At 38.6% G+C, this 6102-nt stretch overlaps 1 long non-coding RNA gene across 1 annotated transcript; it reads right to left on the bottom strand.

The window, feature by feature from the left end:
* Nucleotides 1-3361: 3361 nt before the first annotated feature.
* Nucleotides 3362-5736, bottom strand: LOC147934428 (uncharacterized). The gene is made up of 2 exons (XR_015571149.1): nucleotides 5555-5736; nucleotides 3362-3678 (listed from the first exon to the last, which is right to left on the bottom strand). It is a non-coding gene; the product is annotated as an uncharacterized LOC147934428 (long non-coding RNA).
* Between the last annotated feature and the right edge of the window lie 366 nt (nucleotides 5737-6102).

Genomic DNA, 6102 nt, shown 5'->3' with positions numbered 1-6102 from the left:
CAAACCTGGGAACAAGAGGTAACAAACGGGGAAACAGAGAGCGTCGGAGCTTTGTATTCGATGTCAAGATCTTCCATGGCTTCGGTATCCAAACAGAGCTCCCGTCCATCTGCATCCAAGTAAAATACTTGGGGACTACGGAGTTGAGATCTGAAATCTCAGGGGGACTACGGTGAAGAGAACAAGAACCGTAACAAAGCTTAGAGAGCAGAGGAGGAGGCGGATCTTACTGAACCAGATCCCAGCGACGCCAATCGGTCTCGGCACCGCCGGAGGGAGCTTCCTCGATGGTCGTGCTAGAGAGGATATTGCTAGGGCGAACTCTACATTTTTAATTAGTCAATTTTATCCACCATTAGATTAAAGTCTTTGATTTTGTCTAAATTTTTCTTTTCTTATTTTACTCACAAGTTTTTGTTTCTTTTCTCTTTTGTGTTTCAGGTATATGCCTAAGCCCAACACCATGAAAAATCAAACAGGTCCTACCTTGAATCTCACAAACCAAGAGTTAGGAAATCTAGAGCGTGACAACAAGAAAGCAGCCAAATCAGCAAAGATGGTCAACCTAATCATATTGAGACCAAATGAGGATGGAGTATTGAGGGATCAAGAGGGTCATGTGCGCAACGAACAAGGCCAAAAACTTGATGTTGAAGGATGGGTTATTCAGGAAGAACTCGTCATGGTCGATGAGAATGCACGTTGCGTCGACCGACGCAACGATGGCATCGATCGACGCAATGCTAGAGTAGGTGCACATGGTGCGGATTTGGATGGTAACGACCAGCAGAACCTTCAGGGCAGATGGGACAACAATGTAGAGCTTGTCAAGACTCTTGTGGACTTCAACATACCAGATTTGTTCTATGAGAACCGATCCATAATTGTCCCTCCTCCATTTCCAAGGAATGATTTTGAGTTGAAGCCTGCCTACTTTGCTCTTGTTGGACAAAGACCATTCCAGAACTTGCCTCATGAGAAGCCTCTAGACCACATTGAGCACTTTGAGAATATAGTCACAAGCATCAAGGCGAATGGAGTCATTGAGGACTATCTCTACTACAAGCTCTTCCCCTATTCTCTAGATGGGGAAGCATCTCATTGGCTAAGGCAACTGAAACCAGGATCTCTGAAGACCTGGCATGACATCAAGGTGGCTTTCCTCAACTACTTCTATGATGATGCGATGTTCGATGAGCTGAGGATTAAGCTTTCCACCTTTAGACAAGGCCCAGCTGAATCTTACAAAGCTGCTTGGGTGAGGTTCAAAGCATTCCAGAGAGATTGTTCGCATCATGGGTTCTAAAAGGTGCAGTTGATTAGTATCTTCTTCAGTGGTATTGACTAGAGGTATCAGATGGCTTTGGATGCTGCTAGTGATGAGAACTTCAAGACAAGATATCCAGATGAAGCTGAACAGTTGATTGAAAGGTTAGCATTAAGAAACTGCACTAAGAATGCTGACCTACAGCGGAAAAGAGCACATGAAGCCCATGATTCAAATCAGTTTGCTACAGTGAATGCTAAGTTGGATACAGTGCATAACCTTCTTGTTGGAAAGAAATCAGTCCATTTTGCTGAAGATGTTGAGCTTTTTGAGCCAAAGCCGGAGACTATAGAAGAAGATGTCAACTATGTGTATGGAGTTGGGTATCAGGCACAAAAATTTGGCAATCAGCAAGGCAACAGGCCTTACAGGGGGAACTCTTCAGGCAACACTCCCAAGCCGGATTACCAGAAGCAGCAGTAGAGTAGTGGTTTTACAAGGACCTATGGCAACTCCTCTTACCAGTCTCTGCCTCCACAAACAATTGAGAGTAGGATGGAGGCCATGCTTGAGCAGATTCTTCAAGGTCAAGAGCAGTTGACAGTGGACGTCAATGGGAAGATTGATTCTGTATACACTGAGCTGACTGGGAAGTTCGATGCATTAAATACTCATGTCAAGAAGCTAGAGAATCAAGTTATTCAGACTGTTGGGTCTGTTAAAAGACAAGAAGAACTTCTTTCTAGAAGAACTGAGTCGAACCCCAAACATGCTTGTAATGCGATTTTGGTGAAGGAAGGAGATGATGATACGGTAGTGGATGTTGCATCAACCGATTCACAGATGCATCGATCGATGCAACCACCATCTAGCGTCGATCGATGCACCACCAGTGTCGATCGACACCCCCCACAAACCGCTTCGATTTCTCCTCAAGTTCCACTATCTGATTCAGAAAAAGCCTACAAGCCTAAGGTTTCTTTTCCTAAGCCTAGGAGGTCTAAGCAGGAGCTTGAGGTAGCTAGATGCAAGGCTATGATGGACAAGGTAATGATTGAGATACCTTTGATTGATGCAGTCAAGTTTTCTCCTGGGATCAAGCGGTATGCGAAGAGGATGGTCACTAATGGTTTGAGCCCTGAGGAAGGAGCTTTGCTAACCAAGGATGTCAGCTCAATCCTGTTGAATCAGCCCCCACAAAGGAAGAAGGAGAGGAGAGAGAAATTGGTTGTATCTGAGAAAGTGAGTGCAGTGATTCAAAGTAGGATTGCAGAGAAGATCGAAGATTGGAGTGGAGATCATCTAATCAGTACTAGAGACCATGATGAGGTTCTGATCCATGAAAATTCGCTGGTAGATGACGTTTTTGTATTGGAAACAGGAATTGATGAGGTTAGTTGCAGAATCGTTGAAGAAACCCGAGTTGCAGGCTCAACATCGATCGATGCAGCTGTTGCATCAATCGACACACCTACACGAGAACGTCCAGACTTGTCTAAAACTGATGATTCTCAAGTTGATTCCTTAGTTGCAAGTCCTAGACCAGTTGTAAAGCTGAAATCTCACCATTCCATAGTCAAAAACACACAGGTAAGGCTAAGGTATGCATCTTCTTCACCCAAACCTTCTCCATTCATCAATAAGAATTTCAAAGGTACAAACACGGTTTTGCAGTTAACCAAGCCACGAGATTATCGTAGAGCGCTTGTTTCTTCTATTGATGATTTTGCAGGACATAAAAGAAAGGCACCCATACCTCAGTCCCGCCCTAGTCATGATCCTCACATCCTTGGTAGATCTCATGTACCTACTGCCTACACACTATCTTGGATGAAAAGGCCATTCTCTCGGAAGCATTCACTGCCATGTTCCGATACACCGGATGCCTGAAATCCGACACAATCAAGCTAATGACTGAAAACAAGCGATTAATGCGAGGCAACCCACTGGTAGATTTTTCTTTTTCTTTTTTTTTTGAATTATTTTTATTTTTATTTTATTTTATTGGCCAATATCTTACTTGATAACACTGGGGACAGTGTTGTTTAAGTCTGGGGAAGGCAGCTACTAATTGCGTTTTTGTTTTTGAGAGTCAGTCGAAAAAAAAAGTTTTATTGAGTCAAAATTTTTGTTGGGAACTATGATTTTTCTTTTTAGTGTACTACCTTGGTTGATTAATGTTGCAGATTGAGTCCAAAATCCGACTAATAAAAAATCCAAAGGCTGACGAGTGAACCAAAAACATCCAAATTTCCAACAGAATCCACAAAAGCCTGAGATAATTTATGCGCTTTTCTTTTTACCTCATCAAGGAGATTGATGTTCATAGAGCTTGACTCCTTGTTCTTACATAACAAGTAAGATTTCAAAAGAAATTGGTACTCCTCTCCCTTAAGTTTAAAAGATTATTCCTGAGAAATTTGTTTAAAAAAAAAAAAGAATAATGATGAGATGCTTTTGATCAGTTTAGAGGGGTACGTAAATTACATGTGATCTCATTATTCTACTCTTGAGTCAAATGATCACACAAAGCTTGGAAGCGAGGGGTAGGTAAATTACCGATGACCCCGTTATTCGCCTACAACTTTGATTAAAAAAAGAAGAAGATAGTAAAAAAAAACAACAAAGCAAAGCTCAAAGGAAAATAAAAATAGAATAAGTCTGGGAGAGAGAAAGAGTACCACATGTGGTAAAAGTTATATCTTGCTTGTTATGGTATAGTATGGGAATGAGTCTAGAAGGTTCTTGATATTGATCAAATTGATGAGACCCATCGATGAAGGCTTAATGGTGGAAGTAGTGGAATTTGGTTTGAATTTGGAATGCTATGAATGTCAACGGAGAAGTACATGGTGGTTCGATTTGGATTTATCTGCTAAATATATGGATTATGGTTTGGATGATCATGGCATTACTTTAAGAAGAAAATGAGTTTCTGCGTTTTCAAACCTCTTTCACATGTGATGCTGCTGTTTTGCTTGAGGGCAAGCAAATGTTAAGTCTGGGGGAGTTGATATATCATGGTTTTTATAGTTTTTAACCATGATATAAGTGTGCTTTTTGAGTCTTCTTAATTGTCTTCTAGGTTGTTTTTGAGTCTTTATAGGATTAGGTATTCATTGACACGGATGGAAATAATGGAGCTAAATAGGAAGATTTGAAGCATAATCAAGCATTGAGGCTGAGCTACGAAGTTGGGAGACGAGTTCAAGAGTATGCATCGACCGATGCAGTCAAGCATCGATCGATGCAGTTCCCACAAGCCGAATCGAAAGTTTTTCCCACGAGTTTTAGAAGATTTACAAAAATTGCCCAAGCTTTCCTTATTTGCAATTAAGGCCCCATTCATGTAAATTAGTATATATAGGATTTTTATGGTCATTGTTTAGACCTAAGTTTTATCTTTTCCTGCAACTTTTGAGAGAAAAACCCTGAGAGATTTTAGAGAGTTTTTGGAGAGAAGAACCAAGACTCCTTCAGAGAAGATTCATAACTCCTTTTTTCTACTTTAATCTCTTAATGCTATCTATTTTATTCATGATTTGTGTTCTTACAATTATGTCTGAGTAGATCTGCTTGTTAGGTTTAGGGTTTCTCATTAGGGATTTCATGGATTGTTAGATTGATTAATTGTTTGGATTTATTATCTTTCTTGTTTTTCACCATAGGTTGTTCTTAATGCTAGATCTTTGATTAGTCATCTGGATTTAGATCTTAGGATTACTAATTGATATGAGAATATAATTGATTTTCCTGACAAAAACCTTTGGTGAGCAAAATTACTTTTTGCAAAGAGATTTGAATTAATGATTTTATGAACTTATCTAAACTTGATTTTATTGCTGGTTTTTAACTTGAATTTAGCAAAGAGATTTAGATTTTTGGGTTTTAAAACTTAGATAATATTTGCAGTGAGAACTGATTTATTTTACAATTGTGTTTAGTTCAAGAACGGAGCTTAATTGTTAAATCCTGCTTGCTTAATTAATTTATCTGATTTTTCATGATTTCCTTAGAATTTTCCTAGGCCTAGCGTTTAATCCTTCTGAATTTTACAACTCTTTTATTTTCTTTTTAATCTTGCAATTTAATTACAATATTTCTGTTTAGCATAATTAAAAAATTATTAAATCTATTGTGTGAATCTAAAGTCTTTGTGGATTCGATGCCTAAGTACTACAATTCTTAATTTGAGAGAATATCTCTAAGGTAAATTTGAGCATATCAAACACCAACAAAGTATAAAACTCAATTCAACAATTAAGAAAAGAATGAATGGAGACAAACCTGAAAATTATTCTAAATTTGATTCACTAAATTCAGAGATGGTGACCATCGAATTGTTAGGGTTTCATCATGATGGTCTCGGTCTCAATATCAATTCGTTCTCCTCCGATACGTGTTCCAATTTTGAAACAAATCCCTTCCTCTGCGGAGAGATTTATGAAAGAGAGAGAAAAATGAGGAACAAAATGATTTTTTTTTTAGTTAAATCTTCACCCAACCATTATTAAACGTATCACGTACGATACGACTTAGTTATTAAAGTCATCTTACAAGAAGATGATTAGTGAATGGTTTATGGTCTGCTGACTTTGCATATTCGAGTTTTTTTCCTACCAACTGATAAGTGTCGAGAAAATTGAAGTATATCTTATGGGGGAAAGTGTCATTATATTAGGCTTAGAGCCTTAGACCAAATAAAAGCGAAGCGAAGTCACTATTTTTTCCTTTCTTCTCTTCCCTTCTATATAAACTTTTCCACCTTACGATACACTAAACCAAAATATAACAGTTTTTATATTCTTTTATATGTAAAAACCGTAAATTAGCTG

Source organism: Camelina sativa, chromosome 11 (genome assembly GCF_030686135.1).
Source record: "Camelina sativa cultivar CO46 ecotype springtype chromosome 11, ASM3068613v1".
NCBI lineage: Eukaryota > Viridiplantae > Streptophyta > Magnoliopsida > Brassicales > Brassicaceae > Camelina > Camelina sativa.
The sequence above is the reverse complement of the archived record's forward strand: the minus strand, read 5'-3'. Positions and strand labels throughout refer to the sequence as shown.